Source organism: Mugil cephalus, chromosome 16 (genome assembly GCF_022458985.1).
Source record: "Mugil cephalus isolate CIBA_MC_2020 chromosome 16, CIBA_Mcephalus_1.1, whole genome shotgun sequence".
In the NCBI taxonomy this organism is placed as follows: Eukaryota; Metazoa; Chordata; class Actinopteri; order Mugiliformes; family Mugilidae; genus Mugil; species Mugil cephalus.
This window is the reverse complement of record NC_061785.1, coordinates 7,942,335-7,966,346: the sequence shown is the minus strand read 5'-3', so window position 1 is coordinate 7,966,346 and position 24,012 is coordinate 7,942,335. Positions and strand designations below refer to the sequence as shown.

Below are 24,012 nucleotides of genomic sequence, written 5' to 3'. Positions count from 1 at the left end.
AACTTTGCCAAGATACAAGGCTTTCACTTTCACAGCGACGGGAAGCATGCACGGTGGTTGCTATAGCGACTCGTCTAGCCGGGCTAAAGCGAGGTGGGGAGGGGGCTCCTCTCTCTTTCTCTATTTTTTTTTTCTCATTTTCTAGGCTGTGAGGATAAACTAATAGACACATCTTGTAAAGGCCTCCCCTTCGATGAAAACAGGCAATCCACATATTTATTTATTTTTTTTTTACCGTTCTATTAACTCAGATGACACGCTTGAAGATTTCCATGATACTCAAAAAAGCAGACGAATCCAGACAAAGTGGAACGAAGACCATAGCAACATAAAGTTAATTGAGTATCGTATATTTTCTCAGATTCATACGTTCCTGGAAACCATGGCGGAGGAGGATTTCACATCCCACATCGGCTCAAAGTTCATAAATAAATAATCCGAGAGGTCTGACAGTGTGGAGTCAGATCAAGAAAACTATTGAATAATAGAAGAACCTTCCTGTAATGTAATCAGATGCAGAGGCGCACGCTCAGCAGCATCACAGGAAGGGATCGCAACACATGAAAGCTGTAGAATACGAGTTTGTTTGTATAAAAAATTTGTTAGGTCGACTCTGCGTGGAACAATATTAAAACTTCATATCTACTAAAATATTGAACTTGAAAATCTTACTGTGCACTTGAAAGGGCTATGAAATTATGAAGCAGGTGATAAAAAAAAAAGCTATGACTTACACAGGCATTGTGCTGAAGCTGAAGTGACTCATCCAAATCGAGCGCAACCAAGTCAACCAGGTTCTCTGGTTATTAAAAGTGATTCTAACTGTTTCTGAACTACAGCAACGCGATAAATAACAGCTTTATTTTTGGGTTATGTTTTTAAAAAAAGGAAGTATGTGAATAAGATGGTGGCTGTCTAAATTGATTAAGGCACCACTTCCTCAAAGCACACGTCCTGTGCATGCGGTAAACACTGCATAAATATGGTTGGCACCTTTTCAGGTTTCACATTACATTATTGTATTTTGTTTGTTTGTTTGTTTCATTTTGACTTGGCAGCCAATATGGATGGAACAATAATGAATAATTTGCTCTGTGCACAAATATGCAATGATTTGCATTATTTACAGCAGGCGTTTTTCAGGCCAAGGACCCCCAATCTGATGGACAGATTAAGTAGAGACCCCTACCTACTTACTATATGTGTTCTATATTAACCCTCTGGAGTCCAGAGTATAATTGGCCGTTTTTGACCACATGTTTACATTGTCTTGTTTGGTAATATTCTTTTCAGCATAACCTCACGTCTTTTTTTTTTTTCATTTTGACAAACTGTATTAACACATTGGACCTAAAACCAGACTAAAACTATAAAAAGGTAGATTTTTCACTGCGAAAACCACAAACATGTTTAACTTAGGATGCAAATCTAAAGTGTAAATTTCAAAACCCTAAATACAAACGTAGCAAACAACAAAACTATTTATATATACTATATACTATAAATATTTCCACAAAAATGAAGGTAATGCATCACACATTTTTGTACAACTACTTGCAACCGTCCCAAATCTCTGGCTTCCTTGGGGTTGCAGTCATTCCATAGACTGAATAAAGCGTCACTGTCGTGTTTTTTGTAAATTTTTTTGTTTGTTTTCTGCTTTCGAGCATTTGAAGCTGCCTAGCGATCTCTGCTTGCTGGCGTTTTGTGTTTCTCTGTGCACTAGATGCGCACCAGCATGACGGCAAAATCATTTCTAACAAATCTAGTTTTACTTGGCCTATCCACACAGTTTAAAAACTGTATATAGGTTGAAGTTAGCACTTTCTACAAAAGTTGAAACGGAGATTCATTGACGCTGCGTCTTGCTGCTACGTCGTCTTAAATTGGTCATGTGATTTGGATGCTCCGACGCGCCCATCCACTCCCTTATCTAAAATATGTTGGATTCATGTTAATATGTGTTTAAAGAAATTTAAATTTGTAGGAAATTGAAAAATAAATATATAACAAATGTCTAATCAACCGAAGCTATTGCGATCACCCAGCAGTACCTCCGCGGACCCCCTAAGGGTGGCAGACCCCCTGTTGAAGACCTACGAGAGGGAAAACTAGGGGAAAGTCTTAAAAACAACTATTGTACGTTGCCTAAAACACGTTACCGTCTGTTTTTAGAGAACTACATGTTTGAGGCAACTTAAAGGTGCAAAAAAAACATCAACACATACAAATAAGACATAGAGGTGACAAATAATTTCTAGCACAGAAGCAGCTCTATGCAAGAGCAAAATGTCAACTTCTGCAAGTGTACAATTTACAGCTGCAGACTAAGCAACACCAAAACTCACACACTGGTGTCATTTCCCTGACAAGCCCATGGTACCAAGGTGAAAAATACCAGCTAGACAGAGACAGACAGACAGACAGACAGCAACAAACACACTTGCCCCTTTTTGACTCGTCCACACAGCCAGGGTTGCGGTCAATCAGATTACAGCATCACACTGAGATCTCAGAGTGCAGCAACACAAATCCATTTACAGAGATAAGCTTTGAGGGCAACTACTGCCACACACACACACACACACACATACACAGAAAGAGAGGGAAGAGATGTCACTTCAGCCAACGATTCGCTATCACACCCAACATCGGGCCCCGGCGCAACAGGGTCTGCAGAAGCCCTCTCTGACCCTCCACTGTGTCGCTTCCAAAAACACAATGCCTCCATCAGCAGTTCAGGATTTGGCCGACGGGGGTCACGAGATAATTCTCAGGAGTCTTGACATGATTAACGGGACAGGGGAAGGGAAACGGGGATTTCTCGTGCACGAAAATAGCTCTTCTTTCTGGATCGTTTTAAAATAACAGATCGTAAATCAGTCGGCAGTTTTTTTGGGGGGTTTTTTTACGGTGTTTTATGCTAATTTTCTAAATGCGGCGTGAGAGCAACTAATGGGATACACAGAAAAAGGCTGTGTTAATTTTTAATGACGAGGCTTAAATTGGAGCAGCAGCGGCAGAAGCGTGGCACCTGCTACACGTCGGCGCTGGAGATTCAACAGCGAAAGGACACTCACAGCGTTTTGATTTATGGTGTTTACAGCCAAATTTGAAAGGGACAAAATCCGGCCCTTGATAAAAACTGCAGATGCGGAAATTTAAATAAATGACTTTACGGGGGAGGGAAAAAAAAAGTGCATGTCTGCGGACTTCATGCCTTTATGATCAGCTGTGGATTAGGCCGAAGCCGAAGCGGGAGGCAAAGAGGGTGGCGTTCCCTCTCGCTCGTGTCCACCTCGCTTCAAGACAAACCGGTTTATCTCGGCACCCAGGTCCGCTGAACACCGATGGGTGGCTCTTAGCCAAGGCAAGCAGGATGCGAATGTGATAATATCACACGGCAACTCCTCCAAACTTGGCGGTTTGTTGTCACAGTCAAGTATCTGGAAATTTCCTAAAAGGGCCGAGGAAGGACTAGATCATCTCCAGCCCTGCGTATATGACAGATTACATCAATACGGTTGTTCATTTAGTGGGGAGCTAAATGAGAAGCCGGATTTAACACTCAACCCGTGGCTCTCTCCGAGACAATACAGAGAGATGGACGAGGCCTCTGAAACAGAGGATATGTCCAATAAGGAATGTAAGTGTAAAACTGATGCTCGTGGAGTAATGACGACCACTCACAAGCGGTGTGTTCGCAGGTTTGCCCAGACTGTCCGTCTATCTCAACAGCTGTTGGATAATAGATGGATGGAGGATGGTGCAGATTTTCATGATCCTTTGAGGATATATTCCCTTCTGACTTTAGTTTAGTTTTTGTTAGATTGCCTTGAGAAGTTCCTGAATGAATTGCCATGAAGTTTGAAAAGCAAACAGACACTGATAGAAGGATGAATCCTGATGATTTTGTTGAATTGTACCTCTGGCTCCCATTGAGGTTTTTCTTTAACACATCTTAATCACAAAATCACACAGGAAAGTGACACAATGATCAGCGCAAAATTTCTTCACATGAATCAGCCACAACATTATGACCAACTGACCATCTGGACCATTTGGACCTGGCATTCATGTGCATGTTTCTACCTGTACCTCGCCACCTAGAACAGACCAGACACCCCCCCTCCATAGTAATGACACTCCTTGATGGCAGCCCCCCCCCCCCCCCCCCCCCCCCCCCCCCCCCCCCACAACCCAACACAATATTGTGTTACCATACACCACAGGACCCCCTCAGAAGGTCCATGTCCATTCTCTGATGAGTAACAACTGTTGAGAAGGCCCAAGCGAGACCTGCACAATATTAAGGTCTTAATGTTATGCCTGATCGGTGTAGCTGAGCTCCATACACATTTGATAATTGGGTAGCTACAGCAGGTGTCTACGTCGTCTCACAGCTTGGGGCAACAATGCAAAAGCGATGCTCACCGCATTGTTTGTTTATTATCAGGCCAACATTCAAGAGCAACACGTAGCTTCTTGATCAATACTGAGCTGACAGTATGTCAGAATACAACACTTTTTTTCCCTTCCATACTACAGACCTCGGGGTATGCACTTGATTATGCACTTTTGTCGTTTCTCTACAATAAAAAAAAAAAGAAGCGAGGGAGAGGATCAGTCTGGACAACCTGTCAATCCATTTCTCAGCCTCACGGCCCAGACACGACTTACAACTGGCCAGAGGCCCTGGAAAATAATCCACAGCTCCTTTAAAGTGCAGCACGTAAAAAGCAGCACATTATTCAGCCTCCCATCCAACAATCCGATTCGCGCTCGCTCGCTGGCTGGCTCGCTGGCGGCGTCTCTCTCCCCTTCCTGCTCTCACATCCTTTCCCAAAGCATACTCTCCCAGGCAGCTGGGAGCAGCGCAGACAGAACGAGGTTAGGATTAAACAAGTCCCCAGCCGAGGATTCCCTGCAACATTTACACTCCATGAACCCCACATGGTAAATATTCATGACAGAGAAACTGCGTTACTCCGGGACAAGGAGGGGAGAAATAAACGCATCTCTGAGCACAGGAATTTGAGAACCATTGTCCAAAAACCTCCGCATAGACATGTATAGAGTGGCATTAATGGGCATGTAAAGAAACATGTACTCCCACACAAAGGGGAGTGTGTGTGTGTGTGTAGGGGAGGGGTGGGGGGGTGGGAGTGTCAAGCTATCTGAGTGTGTATCTGGCTAAGGCCCAAGGCAACACGTCTTGTCTGTTTGCACAACCTCGTCTGGGAATTGAAAGGTTTCACGCGGTGGTGTGAAAGCCAACAACGCCTCCACTTCTCTTCATTAGAAAACTGGCAAAAATGGGAAATGTAGTCAGAAATCAAAGCAATCTGTGAACCGACACAGAGCAAGGCTCTTTCTAGAAATAATTCAGACTGCTGCCTGCTGAATAATGTCGCATCATGTGTCAAAGAAAAAGACATGGAAGAGAACTGTCCACCGTCACCCTTACGTCTGTGAAAACAACTCTTCTGGCTGCTGGTCAGGGGAGGCATCGCCTTTGTCACTGCATGAAGCTGACTCAGAAAAGTTGCTGTCAACAAGCAGGAAGAGAAACAGTTTAGCTCATATCCTGTGCATGAGCTGTGGTTTACAGTCAGACACGGGGAGGTATAAAATTAGCTGGACTGTGAGAACTAGAAAGACAGAGAGGGGTAGAGATGGTGGGGGTGGGGGGAAGGGTCAGTCAGAGCAAAAAAAAAAAAAAAAACCCAATAAGGATACAGGAGAGGGAACTTAATTGGAACAGCTCCGTGTGTCTCCCTGTTAAGTGAGACAGCGCTGGCTCAGCCGCGCGGCGCATTAATCCAGATTAGGGAACAAAACGGCACACTAAAATTGGGTATTTGTGAGCTAGAGCGTTTATTTGAGGGTGTGTCCTCACACTCATGAGCCGGGTATAAGTTTTCTGAAATGACTCATTCTGTAATGAAACTGAATTGAAAAAAAAAAAGAAAAAAAAAATACCAGAACAGTGACTTACTGTAGTGGCAAAAAGCACTGCATAGCCCTGCTTCATTACATGTGAGTAAAATGCTTAAATTTATAGGCGATTAGTTACTTGCCACTAGTGGAGCACAAAATATAAATCTTCTGCAGCAAGTAACACTTATTTCCTTATTTGCCTAATGAATGTAGGGTGATTTGAATATTTGGCTCAACTCTTGCTGATAAATGCTCCTCTTTGCCCACCAGCTGTTTTCTAACTGTCCTTTGATGCAGTGCAGGTTGCATGTAGTCAGTTTATCTGCACTATTTGGGTGTAAAAGGGCACACCGCGAAACCACTTTCACTGAAACAAAACAGCAGTGTTGTGGGTCAAAGTACAGACCAGCTATCATTGTACATCCCCGTGGCCACCTTAAAACGCACGTGTGAACGTAGCTGAGACTCACTCAGAGCGTTTACATACACGTGAAAACACGAATTATTGCCTTAATCGGACTATAACAGGAGAACTTAAGTGCATGTAAACATAAGTTCTCATTGTCTGATTTAAACGCCCAGATAATGCGATTGAATCAGAGTTTTCAATCGGATAATGCGTGTGCGCATGCTCCACGACCGCTGCGCTGGCGTGTGACCCCGGAACAAAAACGTCCAGGAAAGACGAGTGTAGAAGAAGAAGAAGAGAAACAGAGCCGTCTGAGGAATAGCGTGGATCTTACCTGCACCAGAAGTAGCACGAATGTTATGTACTGAGGACATGTTTGGGATCCACGTACAGAGGAGGTCCGGGGCCGCCTGGAACCACGTTCCAGGACAATGTGTGACGGACCACCGACACAAATGACGTCCTCCCGAGAGTTTTGCGTCACTTATTGATAACGCAACAAAAACCTACGCCTTTGCAAGCCACATACACGTGTGCCCAGGGCCTGGAATGTCGCCGTAGCTACGGTGTCAAACCTAAACCACCTCGACACTCAACCGTTAATTGATGTCTGTTAATTATTAATGAGATTCTTTTAATGTCTCTTTTCCTTGCAGGTGTTAAACTAAATTATTATATCAATCCAAACAATGATTAACAAAATGAATTATTGAACATGAGCCGCCGGGTGTAATTCTCACCATAAAACAATGATATCTGCATGTGTTATCCAGACGAGCGATCCTGTACAGCAGGTGTGTGTAAAGCCAATAATAACGGCCGTGGTGACCTTCATTTACCTTCATTGAATGTTTACAACACTCCTATCAGGTCGCAGGTTGAGGTCCATCAGGACCAAAACCACCAGACACCTCCCTCCCTCCCAGACCCACACCCCGCAACCATTCCCAAAGACACTTAAAACAGTGGCACACACCATTTCATTTCTGCGTGCACCATCCACAGCAACAGCTAAAGCTGACTTTTATTTAACGTTACGTGGCGCTGATACGCCGGGTGAAATTCCTGTGTACATTGTGCATAAAGAGATTCTGAGATTCTTCTACATGCCTGAGATGCTTTCAGTGAGTGAGAGGGACGCCACAGCTCCACAGTTATTTTTTGAATTTCCTAACATCGTGTTAACGTGCACGCGCGCACACGACAAGCAACGCTGCTTCTGAGAGAGTGGCAGGAACTGTTTGCACAATTTGCCACCGCGAAAAGTAATGTAGCAAGGTGCTTATTTTAAAAAAAAAAATATGGAGAACAGAACAATGATCAAATGAACACTGGAGACGCATGTGGAGACAGTTTACTGCAAGGCGTGAGCACCTGTGATCAGATGACAAAAGTGGTGGTAAAACCGAAAGAAAAAGCATTCAGGTTGGAGACTGCTTTGTTCATTCATAGTTGCAGTGGCTCGTCTGTCGTAATACTGGGATGAAACGATAGCCAAAGCAAACCGTCATAGCCTAAAAACAGATCACAACAGCACAGCCAGCTCAACTGTGATCTACAACTGGACGCTCCGTACTGTCCCGAACAACGTGCGCCTGAGACAGGAAGTGGAAGCCCATGGGAAAAGAAAGGCCCACAAACCTAAATCAACAGGACACAGATGATATACAGAGCAACATCCACCGCGCTGAAGAGCAAGAAAGCGGCCAGGCATGAAATAAAGTTCTCAAACGTCTTTGCGCCCCCCCCCCCTTCTTCAAAGGCATCACTTAAGCCGATCTAGAGGCAGGGCCACGCGCTCGAGTAAATAACTGCAATCTAGTCATCAGGGCTGAGGGGAACTTGCATCCCCCCGCCCTACCCTCCTTCCAGGAAACAAGTCAAGTAAATACTCTGGAAATGCTCAGCGGTGTGATTTCGGCCGACGTGTAACGTGAAGCTCAGAGGGCAAACGGATCACGTTAGCAGGGCCAGTGGCGTACGCGCGGGCCACAAAATGATATTTCTAAAAATGAAAGTTAAGATGGAATTCAGTCTCTTTATAAGGAATAGAATTACAGTTTTCCACAAACAATATATATATATATATATAAACAGGGTTTCTTATTAGATCAATGATCCGGAGGCTCAGATTATAGATGCAAAAGATACAGCATGCTATTTTAATCCAATCTGTTCTACAGCGCGCGATTCAAAGAGAGAAGCTACACGACTCTGTCTTTAACAGGTAAAAGGAAAGTGGCCGTTCAGCACATCACCTACAGTCGCTGTTCCAGCCTGCCAATGGACTGATAGATGGCAAGCCACACTTGAGCCGTGACACCATTGATTTCCCTCTCATACAACCCAAGACTGCTGATTCAAGATAATGTTACATTTTTAAAGGCTCTGCTGCGATACTACGGCAATAAATTCAGCAGCCAGCGAAACTGACAAATGGGCTCAGGAAACACTGACAGCTGAGATGTATTTCCAGGGCATTGATTTATTTGTCTGGTCCTGTGCATTATTTATAGTTTATCGTTAAAAGTGTACTCTCATCTCCGGTGCAACATCAGGCTTTTAAATGGATTGTTGAGAAAGGCTGGGGAAATTTCAAGCACTACGCAAGACTGGTGAGACTTGTCGGATCTCTTTTTTTTTTTTTCTTTTTTTTAAATGTTATCTTGTCATAAACACATCCCGGGCCGACTGCTAAATCGCGTACATCCGACGAACCGTGGCGTTATTTAATGACATTTCGCAGTATTTACGGCATCACAGTGAATCATTTTGACGTAAACCGTGATTCTGCTGTTAGCCTCCGATGATCCGGAACGCAGATGCTCTTCTTAACTTTGTTAGCAATCAGAACCCAGCACTGGACGGTGATATTTCCATCCTCTAAATACCAGGCCATTTAAGCCAAGTGACATCCCGTATTTATGTTTTTACTGTCCACACGACTGCCCGAAGGCTCCACCGATCGTGCACTGAAGCCCTGTTCGTTCTGCAGAACGCATCACATGTGCAAGGTGACGCACTTTGGGCCGCACAGGCCTGTGACGCACAGTGATAAAATGTGCATCTGTAAAAGTTAAATCACAGGTGTGGCTGGATGTAGCGTCAGCGCATTATTAAAAGGGACGCTATGCTACCTGTCACATGAATTACGGGTGCGCACCGCTGCAGAGAGCTGTAAACAAAAGGCCCACGTGCACGGCTCTGAGAAGAAGAGATAAGAAGGTGTAGGAGTGGTTCTGGTTGGGTGTGAAAGGGGGAGAGGGGTGGGGGGGGGGCGGTGGTTACTGATCACTGTGCCAAGCGAGCAGCTGTGTGATGGATTTCACACACATCTCGTCTATCGCCGCATCCCTTTGTCACGAGACAAAGAGGGAAAAAAGAGTCCCCTCTGAGCGCACGCCGAGGAGGATCACCATTCCGCCATTCATGTCAATCGTCCTCGCTGCGCGCTGTGCATGGGCGAGCAAACACACACCCCGCGGTCCATTCGGCATGCAATTATTGTGTCTGCCGAGCTTGTGGTTCTCAAGCGGGAATATTTTCAGGAATGGAAGGGAACCATGCAACAAAAAAAAAATTTAAATAAAAAAAATCGGTCAGGAAATCTGCTTGAATGCAACATGAGTCCGTGGTTATATCTGACAAAACCGGTAACATGACAGGGCTGCATTGTTTGGGCTGGTATCAGCAAGAGCAGCATCTTGGCTGCACGGCGCACAAAATCTGAACAGGATATTGCATCCCTCGCGGCATAAGCTGAAAGCAGCCCCCTTGTTGGGTTTTTTATTTTTTATTTTTTTTTTTCTTCTTTGGAAATGGTGACATTACAAGAGCACATAACAACAGAGATGCCATGTCGGCCGCTCCAGAGGGTCAGAAATGTGCGGATTAGACTGTCATTAATACTGAATCTGGATTATAGCAATCCTGAGGCAGCTCTACGACCACAGATTACTTCTATCCCAGCTCCGGCGCTGAAAGACAATGGCACTTTTTGTTTCCCTAGAACTGACAGTGCCGCACAGTTAACAAAGAGGGACTCATTTCTAATAGGGTCAGGAGTGATTAGGCGAGCGGCAGCAATGGGAGCCCACAAAGGGGGACCAAGATCCCCCAGAATCCCCCAGAATCAGCCTGGATTTGTCAGATTACGACCTCAGCAAATACAATTAGCCCATTAGTGCTTTTAAAAGGGGGTTAAACTGGCAGTATAGCCTCGGAAGGTATTTCGTTGCATCATTGCCCTGATTCACAGACAGATTAATACAATATGCATTAGCTTGACGTTAGTTGTCATGCGACGCTTGTCCGTTTCAGCCGTTGCAAGCGCAAAAAAAACTTTCACACAGTTCCCAATGCAAGCACATCAGTGTTATATTAGCGGATTAGAGTTGTTTGTGCTTCATTTGTTACAACGTCGCAGCCCAGATAGGAAATATGTAAATGGGACGACGGAAAATAAGAAAAGAAAAAAAAAAGCTATTCTGCAGTAAATGATTTTTTTTTTTTTTTTTCTCTATTTCTTGGCTTCAAAGAGATATCGCTCATTTGCAGCATTAAAAGAACTCAAATGAGATTTAAGAAACTAAATCCAATGGGTTGTTGTGATTTCAAGGGAAGAAACTCAAAAGGAAAGAGAGCATCAGTGGGAGTTACTACAAACAACAAGTGAAGACAGGAAAATCCAAAGCTTGAGGGGGCGGAAGGGAGGAGAGAGGGAGAGAGGGAGAGAGAGAGAGAGAGAGAGAGGGAGGGAGAGAGAGAGAGAGAGAGAGAATACAGATCAGCCAGCGTGACCTGTCCTTGCTCCGCGAAAACAAATGACATCAGAGAAGCTGCCAATCAGCTGATGTGACTCAAAGAGAGAGGCTGCTAGAAGGACACTTTGCTGTAACCAGGGCTGGGCGGTATACCAAAATACCAGTATTCATACTGAATACTGGTATTTTTTTTTTTTTCTTTATGACATGAATTTTTAATATACCGGTGTATTTGATTACACAGTGCTCGAAACGCAGCGCAACGAGACGCTGTTTCAGACCGGACCATTTTCAATGTAGCGCTTCTAAACACGCATGGATCAACTGCGTCACTGATAAGTGGTGAAGATAGAGAAGGTCCGACAGGGGAAGTGGCAGAATGGGAGGGCTTGTGTGGTTCTTTGGGTTTCCTTTTAATTTTTAGCTTTTAATGATCTTCTTGATAACTTTTTATTTTTTATATCTCTGGGCTGCATGCACTGCTAACTTGAATTACTTCCTCTGTCAACCAGAAGAAAATGGTGTGAACACGTGATTATGCATGAAAATAAAATACCTTGATATGATCAGAATTTAGAAAAATATCCATCTTTGGTCATACCATCGAGCCCTAGCTGTAACCCCATCAAAAGAGGGGGAAAAAGTCTCACACCGTGAATGAGAAGACGCCTAACGTGACTCACATAATGATTTAATGCAGAATATATAACGACATTCTTCATTCTGATGGACGCCGCTGTAGGTTTGAGCGAGTAAACAAGCGCGGCTTTGCGTATCGTTTCCGTGAAGTGATTCTCCAAGACACCTCGGCCTAATTCAATCCCAGACATATTAAAACGCATCGGTTTAGATAGAGAAATGTAAACGCTCCGCTTCTGACTTGATGTGGCTTGCTCTAATAAACTTAATTAGATGCTTCTTTGGTGACCATGCAGGGAACCGTCACCAACCGCAGGGCTGCTATTTCAAAGCCAATAATCTCATCATGCTCTTATTGAGTGGAGTCATTGCTTGTCATTACAGCTAACAGCATTATAAATCTACTGTATGGACTGACCTCAGACAAATTAAATATCAGGAACGGCAGTAATGAATCAGAAATGAAAGGCTTGATTTGGTTTATCGTCGTCTGGAATCAGCATGAAAAGCTCAGCAGGCGCACCAGAGATACCTCTTATTTTGTTTCAATCTGAACAGACCCTGAATCTTAAAAAAAATCGGAGAAGCAGGTCTTCTCAGGGCATAATACACGGGATGGTGCTGACAGAAAATCATTTCAAATCTGTTCAAATCTGAGCAAAGGTCAGAAGCAGAATGCGCTCTGCTAATCAACTCACCTACTGTTCCAGAACAACGATTTCAGCGGCTTGTTAAATAAATGATTTCACAGACAGGTCGACAAGTACTGATTTAAATAATAAATGCACCTTAAGAGACACTGAGACGATGAAATACAACACTAGAAAATATGATCATGCATAACATTATGACCACCTTCTTAATATAGTGTAGATCTCTCTTGTGCCTCCAAATCAGTTGTGACTCATCCAAGAATGGACATGGGCCTTCTGAGGGTGTCCTGTGGTGTCTGGCAACAGGATGTTGTTAGTTGGGGTGGGGGGTGTGTCTATGTCTATGCAACATCCACATTAATGCCGGGTTTCGCATCAGAAGGTTCCCATCAGAACATTGAATTGATTCACAAGGCGATCAATGTTACTTCTACTGTCAGTGGTTTTTATGTTGTGGCTGATCGGTACATATATAATAAATCATCAAAGCTTCATGGATAGCATACACATTAATCAGGAAGTTGGAAACTGTATTGTAATGGACCATTTAATTAGAGAATTAATTTAATTTTATATAAATACATAAATTGCCCGACAATTGAATGCTCAGGCCGTGCTGATATGTACGACGCCGGTTCTCAAATTGCGATTATATCAAGTAGGGCAAAGAAATTCCTCACATTTAAGAAGCTAGTGGCAGCAAATGTCTTGGTTCTTTGCTTGATAAATGACATAAAAGACATGTTACCAGTCACACTCTGGCACACCCATGGCGTCCCTGGCAAACACAGTGTGGTCTGGGAGGAGAGATCCCAGACGCATGCACCCCCTGCCTACCATCACCCCAGCAGGATCTGAGGAGAAAACTAATTGGAGACATGCAAATGAATGTTATGAATGTTAAAAAAAAAAAAAAAATCCCCTTCATCATGGGGCGATAAGGGAGGGTGGGGCGGTTTGGCACCAGCGTAGATCCCTGTAAGTTGTGATTGTCAATGAAGCATACATCCAACCCCCCCTTTCTCTTCTCATTTCCCCCCTTCACAGCTTAGGCCCAACCCCCAAACTCCACATATTTTGACAATAACCAATTACAGGCACAGGAATGCAGAGCGAAATGTGTGGCCTGGAGCAGGCGGGATTTTATATCACACTGATATGATACTAACAACAAGGGAGGGGAAGCTGTAAAAACAGCCCCCTGCTTTACCTCTCTCCCATATGTTTGGAGCTCATGGAAAGCTACTAGTATCGAGCTACCGTGGGGCAGACTAATGAAAACAATCAGGCAGAGACGTGGGAGTTCTGGCTGTTTTCGGGACAAAAAGTGAGCGGCGCGGATGGGCCGGGTAGTCGTCGGCGAACATGATGAAAAAACTCCAACTAGTCTGCACTAATGGGTTTTCGCCACGAAGCCGAAGGCATCTCCCCGGCTAACTAAGCGGCTAACCAGTCCCCTGCTGTGGCCCAACTGCTGGATGTGATAGTACAGTAATGAACTGGTAGCAGCGGAGAGCCTTTTATTTATTTCCCGTTGTAATCGGGCCAAGTCGGAACGGGCTGCGCTGATGGCTCGGAGAAGCGTGTGCGTGTGCCAGATTTGGTTTAAAAACGCTGCCCGGGCCACGGCAAAACTCCACATTTGCCTCGTGTCAAAGACGACACTCCAAATAAACACTCACGCCGAGCCTGGAATACAAAAAAAAAAAAAAAAAGCAGCAGCCCAAGCATCTCCTCATCTTCATCCCTGGCAGTCTACAAACGTCTACAAACGAGGGAGTGCCTTGGTGTGTTTTGGAGCGCTAGGCGTTTTCCCTCTCCGGGGAGGACAGATCTGATGATCAAATCCTTTCCTGTCTCCTTGTTGAGCCCCTCTCCCGGCAGGAAACGGTATATTTTTCAGCCTCTAATGTCAGCCATGTGTCACGCTCCGCTGCTCGTCGCCTTTGATGAAAGGCGCAAATGTGTCCAGCCCAGAGAGCCCACAATACCCAAAAAAACCTCCCTTACCTCCAGGCCTCATTTTGCACCAATCAACGGACGGAGTATTAAGTCACAATGAATAACTTTTCTTTTTTTAAAACAACAAAAGCATAACCCCAGAGCAGGAAGTGGTTTTGAGTTATAAAGAAAAAAAAGAGAGAGAGACTACACTGGGACACAAAGGAGGTCATCTAGTGTGTTTTCTGCGGCGCACTGAAATTACCAGCGAGATAACGAATTAGATATTGTGCAAAGACCTGCCATATGGAGGAGCCCCACGGGGCCTCGCCGTGTTAAAAATACATACCCCATGATGTATGTTTGTCTTCTGTGCGCAAGCTCCAGATGCAAAGAGAGTGAAAGTAAGAGGAGGACAAAGTTTTGAACAATCCGCAGCTCACCAGAAAAATAAGACGCTTGTGTGAAGAGCCACCCACTGACGAGGCCGGGCCTACAAAGAGACGCACTGTGAGATTCAGCCCTGAGACGCATCATTATTATGATTACCCTGATCTCTAACCTCATTCTCCTCGGTGCAGTGGTTCTCTAGGAGCAGGAGGGGGGGTGGGAACTACTCGATGTTTTTTTTTTTTTTTGGAAACCCTTGTCCTCAAACTGACTTGGGCCATAGGAGGAACTAGGCCGTTAGCAGGAGGCTGTTAGCGCATGTTGCTCAATTATCACCCACACATGTAGCAAGAACGAACTCTCAGAGCTTGTGGTGCATCTATAAAAGAGGTTGTTAACCGCCCCCAGTGTAACTCTGCGTCCAACTTTTGCGGACTTGGAGTCGGATACGCTGTTTTAACGACGCCCATTTAAACACTTTTAACCTTTAAACTACAAATTAAGAATACAATCTGCAGGAGCCTCGCAGTTCGATGCTCCATGAAGAAAAAAATGAATTTCTTAATTACGACAACCCCTCTGATAATACATTTATAATTTGACATTTATAATTAATTATACACACAGCAACTAATCACTTGTCAAATTAACACATAATTACTATCAGAATTAATTTAGAGAATCGGTAACAGCGTGATTTGAAGCCCGAAAACGATTAAAAATATTATTCTTTTTGACAGAGTATTTTTAAGCTAAAGTTTAAAAATTGTGGTCCCTACACACACACACAAAGGCGCTATCCTATTATTAGTTCTCACTTCTGCGTCCCCGTATCTCCGCTGGCATCAAAGCAGACTGTAATTATGATAAACAAATGCCCCATCATTGTGAGCAAATGCGGATCCGGCATTGTCTCTGGCTGAGAAGGCTTTGGCAGTGGAGGCTTTGGAGGAGTGTTATAGTCAACAGCGTGCTTTCCCAGTGGGAAAACATATTGCACGACCAAATGCTGTAATGATCGACAACATACAGCACAGCAGCGCTTTCTTGGTTAGCTTGGAAATGTGAAGCATTAAAAAAAACAACCTAACCCAGAATAAAAAAGAAAAAGAAATACCAGCACTTATAGATTAGATCTCCAAAGCTGAAGGTCAGCGTGACAAAGTCACAGTGTGTATTTTCTTACAAACACAAATCAATCCAACCTTCCCCTGAGAGTGCCGGGTCTATTATATTCCCCAAAACTGTTATGAATGGCCGCTCCCCATTGGTGATTTTATTATTTTCTGATGGGAAATGTGCACCATAATAATAATCACCAAATGCCAAGGACTCCAAGTTATGAGATACAAGCTTTAATAATGATAATTATAATAATGAATTACTCTGTAAATCAAGCAGTGTCATGACAGCGGCTGTAAAAACAGCATAAAGAATGGAGGAATAACAGCCAATTACAGACGAGCATTAAGGATCAAATGATAGACGGTCCTGGATAGATGTTAAAGGGAGATGTTAGAGTTAGGACACGGATACGTTTTTGGTTTCCAACCTGTTAACAACGAGACAGTAGCGTCACCATTTGGACTATTACAGTGAACTTTGTCTGATTTTTGGATGGAGTCCAGTGGCAAGTTATTTTTGTACATGTGGTCCATTTATGAGCTAATAAACTAAACAATGTAGATTTCCATTAATGTTACACTTTAAGTGGGTGTAAGCAACCTACTGCAAATAGAAAAAAAGATTTAAAAAAAAAACAATCAGCACAGGAATTAATGGTGGAATATTATACACAACATCTCTGCTAATTAGGTCTATAATGAATAAAAATCACGGATTCCTTGTTAAAATATGTGTAGAATTAGAATTAGAAAACCTTTATTTGTGCTGCAGTGGGGAAATTGCAGTATGCAACGGCATACAGGGGCAGAAAAATAACAAGAGTAAAGAGTGGACTGTATAAAAGATAAATAATAAGTGCATCAGGCATAACATTATGACCGCTGAGAAGTAAATAACACTGATTATCTTGTGACAATTCAATGTTCTGTTGGGAAATTTTTGGACCTGGCTTTCGTAAGGATGTTACTTAGACATGTAGCACCCACCTAGACCAGTCCAGGCACCCCCACCCCACAGGAATAACTCCCCTTAATGGCAGCATCCATCCCCACACATTCACTAGATCCCAAACTGATCAAGTATCTGTAGTATGATTCACAGAGGACCCACCCCTCAACTCATAGGACTCAAAGTCCTCCGCTCCACTAACAACATCCTGTTGCCAGACACCACAGGACACCCTCAGAAGACCCATGTCCATTATCTAACGAGTCACAACTGTTTTGGAGGCACAAGGAAGACCTACAGAGTATTAGGAAGGTGGTCATAATGTTATACTGGATCGGTGTATATATACTGAAAAAATAAAAGTTTACTTAGGGAAGTGCAAAAAATTCAGCATATTAAGTGAAGAAGTGACAGTGGTGGTGGAGCAACCATGACTCTGTATTTTGGCTTCACCGTCATTACTTATTTCAAATTTAAACAGAAATGATTAAGCTATGTCACTGCGGGCAGAAAGCTGTGACTTTCTAACTTTCCCTTCCACCTCTTTGGTTTCAGCTAAACTATAGCCTCTCTATGCCACACAGCGTCATAGCAAAACCAGCACCCACCACATAACAGCAGCCGAGGCGGCTGTGCATCCTTAGAGTCTGACAGGAAACCAGTTAAAGTTGAAGCGCGTCCTGATTTGGTTCCAAAGTTCCGCATCACGCACACACTCCCTCCAACCTTGCTCGTTTCCATCCTCCTGGGGCGGCTCCGATCGCCACCCTATATACATTGGCACCCTCTGGCACCGATCAGCATGCAGGGCATGTCGGCTGTCGAGCCCCCGCGTCCCCCTCCCACCTCTGACTGCGGGCTCACTGCCGCATCTAACTGCATTCATTTAGACACAGTCATCAGAAAAAAAAAAAAAAAGATTCAACGCTATAAAGCTTCAGAAGTGAAAAGGTGCTTTTGATGTAAGAGATCTGACCTTGTCACATCCCTTTCAGCTCAACACAAGAAGTCACTGTTCAGAAATTGAATAAATTCTTGTCTCTGTCACTGCAGGCCTTTCACTAGATCAGCACATTTGTAACTATTACAAGTCAAAGGAATATTCATGTTAAAAGAAACCTGTATTTGAAGTAACTAATTTTTTTTCTGCATCGTGTCAATGTACAAAGAGCGGATTATGTGTTCAAATGATTGTTCCGTGTTTATTTCACATTAAAAATGAGCCACTCTTTTCAGTTGCCCCACTGTGAATGGGTGAGGATGTTCACCAGGATCATCCCGCCATCTTCAGAAACACAATGAAAATACTGAGGGACCGACACGATCGCACGCAAGTCGCCGCGCAGCAGCCTTGAGAGAATGAATGGGAAATGGGCTGCTGTAGTAAGCATCCATTATTCATCAGGCGCTGTACTCCTCCATGTCAACAGCCTCTGTAGCGATACAGCCAAATCATTACTTCCTCTTTCTCGTCACTCACCAGTTAAGCCCGGTTCTCACGTCACGTTATCACCGTGTGATCAGCAGCCTGAAGGGCTTCAGAATGTATGAACGTGCATCGAGACACGTTAGAGGGCCGCGACACTGGTGGAGACTGGGGCCGCTGCGGCGGAGCGCTTCACGAGATGCGAGGGGATGCGAGTCAATGCGTGCGCTGACATTTTGCACACAAAAAACCATCTGACATTACACGCAGAGGTTGGTAACACGCAGTAAGTCAGACGCAGGCCCGGCTGCCTGGCTTCAGAGTCCACGGCGCTGCTAGAAATGAGGCTCCTTGAGTCGAGCTCCTTTTTCCACACTGCTTGCATCATTTTCTTAACTCCAGAGAGATTACATATATTATCACAAACATCCAAGCAATGTAGGAACGTGTGGGTGCGACGTGTTATGTGCATGTGACGCTATACCGCCTTAAAGGAAATTCGCAACAGCTGAGTCTTTTTCTCCCCGGCTGTCAAAGCGTTATTAACCGAGTTCCCAGCCTCTGGGTTGCCCTTTGTTTGCCGACGAAAACCCAATATTTGCTTTTCCAAGTCATTCATTCCATTGAAATAAAGTGGACAGAAACACGATTTAAGTCGGCGCAGGTGATGTTTGCTTTCACTCGAGTTAAATCAGGCCACGCGGCCCGTGGAATTAATCCGTCGTCGGGCTCCGCCCTGCTTTTTTACCCGGGCGGGTACTCGCCAAATTAGCGAGTCATCATTTCAGGCTGAAAATCATAATCACGGCAGAGTTTGTGATTGATGCAGACGAGCGTTGGCTGTCTGCTGCTTTTGGCTGCAATCTGCACGAGCCGAAAAGCAGACGAGAAATACACGAATGTGTGTTTCTGCCACCGACTCGGTGTTCCAAAACTTGTCTCCTAATAGCTTTGTGGTGTACTTTGTAATGCTGCTCATGTAGCAACTGACAGAAATACAATGGAGAAACTATGTGTTGCCTGGGGGGTAAACCCATATTACTACTTGCGGAGTGACATCATCCCGTCACTCCCTGGGTTATGCTCTCTTATTCAAACCAGGCGGGATGAAAGATTGGGGTTTAAATGAATCTGAGGATTGAATACACGACCGCATTAATGTTTCATATTTCTGCACAAAAACGATGTTCCGTTTTTTGGAAGTTTCTCCGGTTCTGCCTTTGGCTTGCTGGAGAGTATGGGGGAGACATTCCTCCGGTCGGGGGCTGCTAAGGGCTGCATGTGATGTAATGAGGCATCATTTGTGGACGTTGGCAACACCTACAAGGATGCCAACGCAATCCTGCTGACGCAAACAGAGCAAAGAAACGCCTCACGCAGCCTCCTCCATCGGAAGGAATTTTTAATTAGATTGAGAGGTGTGCTGTAAACCTTTGACAATCCATTCAATGGGCACATGTTAGCGGCTAATACCCCAGTAAATACTTGATCAATGGGTTCTCTTTCTCTACGATTACTGGTCCCATTACCAATTAGGTAATGGGATGTAAAAAGTTAGATTCTGATTGATGTTTTCTGGGGCATGTAAAAGGATCGGATCTTGTCAGTTAAAGAAATATTGTCAATAGAAACGTAGACGGTGTTTCATATTAAGGAGTTAAAAGCAATTTCTTTTTCCTGTCATCACCAGAAACAGCCTCCTCATACACAGATTGGTCAGCACACTGATCTCATTCCTGTTACTTGCACATACCGAACGTGTTTTGCACGAAAACTCCCCCGCACGATTAATGAGGTATCGAAATAATCCCATCGACCAATCGACCGACTCCTCATTCATTAATGCAAATGTCACAGCAGAGATCTGGAAACCGAGAGGTCGAGCGCTCTCTCTCTCTCTCTTTCACGTCTCGCGTGCTCAGCCGAACTGTTATTTCAAAGGAGAAACTTACAATGCCTCCTTTAAACAGATGGTTGGCGAGTTCTGATGCGTCTGAAAAGGGAGAACCTTGATCTTAGTCCAGCTGTTTCAACGCTTCAGCTACCCAGCTGAGTCACGAAATAATTTTTTTTTTTTAAAAAGTCGACGCACAGAATAAAACTTCTCCTATGCAAATGTTTTACACGCTGTCAGTGTCTTCACGGCGTCCAAACAAAAAGTCAGAAATCTTGAATCCACCAAAAGCACTGGCAAGTTCTCCACGGTGGCTGGCTACAAGTCAAGTGGAAAAATAAGTTCCCTTGTGTTGTTCTAAAGGCAAAGTGAGGTCATGCAAAACTCACATCGCTTGCTTTCCAGTAGTGCAGGCGCTGAAGGAGAATTTATGGTACAACTGGACCGATGGGGAGTCGGGGTTTAGTCCTGGCTCCACCTGAGACTTAACCTGACTAGGGTGACATGTGTCAAATAGAAAAATCCATTTCTGAAGAGCCAATCTACAACAGTCCTAACATCTGTCCCCGAAAAGGTTCACCTCGGTTCACAGCTTGCAGCTGGAGACTCTGGCCATTAATGGTTTGTTGGCGTAGCATTCATTGGGGAAGGCTAACAGGAACAAAACAGATTCCTTCAATTAGAAGTAAGTCGCTTGCCACCTCACTGTGAGACTACGGGGCTATTTGTCCTCCATTCCTCCAAATAGGAAGTTATACACTGTTAAAACACTCTATTTCTGCTTTCCCTGGTTTCACTGTGACTGTGTAGTGATGTTTTCAGTCATATTTCTCCCTTTTCTCCGTGTTTTTCCACGGATGCTTTAAACTCCAAACCTGGTTGCTGCAGTTTACTGATTCTCATCCTATGCGCTCTATAATTATTGCATTATTCAAGCACAATGCCAAAATTTAAAATCCAGACTGCAGGGTGTGCATTCTGTAACCGCAAGCACAAACAAGACTCCGGTTGCAACATACCATGTGCTTCAGCAAGCTTCCGCTAAAGCAAGCAGAAAAAATTGATATGCTGGATCAAAATACAGTATGTACCAAAAAAAAATAAAATAAAAAATCTTATGATGACAGTTCCTGTATCTGTTTCTTAACCTTTCCTGGCTGAAAGTATCTGACAAGTTCTGGGTCAGATGAGGCTCATTCTTATTTGTTGTGACATTTTGTTGTAACTTCTCTGCATATTTGAGAAAAAGCATGAACGGGCGTGTTTGAAAAAAAAAAAACGTTCAATCGGGGCATAGTTGATGCATCTGCTGCTTTGGAGAGGTCTCAACAAGGTGTGCCGTCTCGAGGTTAGGAAGTTAGGAAGTTAGGATGTAACCGTTTCTGGGACTTAGAGCGAGGTGGCAGATAGACGGAGGGTGGGCGGACGGCAGGGATTAACTCCGGGGCTGGCAATTTGAGGTTTATACCTTGCAAGCTGTTAGAAACTCCGGGTATGCACAGCTCACTGCTCTCCACCTCACTGTGGGTTTCATTAACCACCACATCTGTTTGCTTTGCACACGATACCCACATGAGATATCAAACACCTCACAAGTATTCCAATATGCTACTTTATAGGTTTAACTATAGCTGAAACACTTAAAAAAAAAAAGAGTGTTAAATAACAGCAAACGAATGGAAGTTAAAAATAACTGCTGCAGTTAGAAACCTGCAGAGTAGCTGCACCATTTTATTAAGAAGACTAACACAATATTATAAACAGCGCGCATGCTCTCACGTCTATTTTTTTTTAAAACATATGATGGATGGATGCAAGTTTCAAATTAACTGACTTTATGAATCGAATACGAACGGCAGGGAGGAGAAATGAAAATCAATTTGACGACAACACTCGAATGTTATTCCCTCTTAAGGCCTTACACGGTCTCATTTGTCTTGGCGAGAACAGACTATTTGTTTATTCCATTGCATCCTCATTAGACGGAGATAATGGAATTCTTCCCGGGTCTATATGGCATAAATGGCATAACTGAAATGGAATTTATAATGTGTATAACCGCAGACAAAAGAAAACAAAAGAAAAAAGAAACTGAAATCAAGGTGAAGGAGGACACATCACACGGCCGCCACGCTGAAATTAACCTGAACAACTGGATTAAATCAACCCTGGCATGTTACGATAAGGTTTCATTTTCCTCGAGCGGCTTTGTTTTCGATTCAGTAAAAAGCTTTGCCTGTGTGGGTCAGGGACGAGACAACGGACACACCTGCTGCTCGCTGGGCAGGGTTTGATGTTTGTCCCGAGTTTGTCCCGAGCCTCTCCGTTCTGAAAAGCTCAGTCTGTCAGTGGTTTCTTATCTTCGCGAGGTATGCCGAAGCATGCCGTCTTCTCTCATCAGTTCATCCTGCGGGCAGCCGTGCTCAGGCTTTGGCACTTAGCCCTGTCAGGTTGACTAACACATTAATTTAACTGTGCCTCACTGACATTAATGAACTTAGCTCAGTGTATGTACAGTATGAGCCAAAAACATAGCAACAGCACTGAATCCAACCCCCCTCCTCCCAGAATCAGCCAATACGAGTTAAACGAGGACAGTTTGACAAGGAGTTATTACCACTTGAAGATTACGAACATATTTTGAGAAGAGTGTCTCAATTTAAGCGTATATCCAGGAGTCTGAAGGAGTCAGTTTTCTTGTTAACGTGCAGGGGAGCACAATCTTGATTGTGTCTTGGTTCATTAAACTTTTCACTTTCATGGTCTAATGAGAAAAATTGTCAGACTCAGTCCGGCAATCTCAGCTTTCCCTTCGGTCGGCAGTGTGCCATCAACGACCTGCTCCTGGGATGCTGATCTGTAGCTGACCCTGAACTCTGACCTCCCCAGGGAGGAAACCTGTCCCTCTCTCTGTGGTTTAATGTTGCGTCCACTGATTATTACATTAACACCCATGATTTAAAATAAATAAATAAATAAATAAAAAACATGGCATAGACATCTGGAGACATAGATCCTGAAAAAGGGGAGTCGTCCAGTGGTGGAAAGCCAATCCATCCATGATGTCTGAAGTACCGAAATAAACCTTTTCACCGACATGTTGAAACTGGATCAACTGCAGCCCACATGCACAAGGAGTCAGCTACACTATGTTGAAAATATAAGATGGACAGAGCGATAATCTTGGATTCAGGAGATAAACAGAATACAAAAAAAGGAGGAAGAGGGGGAGAAAAAAAAAGACCGAGGAAGGAGCTCAGGACTAAACTCCAAACGCCGGGATCCATTAATTCACACTGGCGCACCGGGTTGGCTGGAGTCGCAGCAGGTTGTCAAAGGCACAGCTCCAAAACCAAACGATTCCATCAGGGAACGCATTCGCTGCCACACTGACGCCGAAAAGCACACCTGAAATGGACGGCTCGCGTTTAAAATCAACCGTGCGCCGCTGTGCGTAACGGACAGGTAAACGCGGCGTAATATGTGGCTGAAAAAAAAATGACAGAATTTTCTTGATGTTGCCCGCTCGCAGGACAAGTACCGAGATGTAAAAGACGGCGCGGAGGAAAAGAGTAATCGTATCACTCACCTTGAGGGGTTCAACATTAGGTCCCGAGCTCAGATTGTCTTGGAAAAGGCGAGGCGACGCTTCAGCGTTGCCGCCTGTCACCGGGAAGGAGGAGTTTGTGTTTACTCCAACAAAACAGAGCTGGCTGTCAGAGACCGCACGGCTCCCAGTCTCCGCTCGGCGAGGAGAGGGAGCCGCTATCTGGCCGCAGACATTATTACAACATGCGTGTTTCTTCACAGTTTGTGCCCGAGTCATATGTTTCGTTTCTGGGCGACTTCATCTCTGCTGGACTGAATTTTAAGGTGAACGGGCT

At 44.2% G+C, this 24,012-nt stretch overlaps 1 protein-coding gene across 3 annotated transcripts in view; it reads right to left on the bottom strand.

Moving 5' to 3' along the window:
* Window positions 1-23,869, bottom strand: part of ptprea (protein tyrosine phosphatase receptor type Ea) — a 56,072-nt gene extending 32,203 nt beyond the window's left edge. For 2 of the 3 annotated variants that reach the window (XM_047608749.1, XM_047608752.1), the window contains exon 1: window positions 23,718-23,869. The gene's annotated coding sequence lies outside the window, so the exon portion shown is untranslated. Of the gene's footprint in view, window positions 1-14,694; window positions 14,831-23,717 lie in introns of those variants that run through there. The other variant, XM_047608750.1, reaches the window with a different exon arrangement.
* Between the last annotated feature and the right edge of the window lie 143 nt (window positions 23,870-24,012).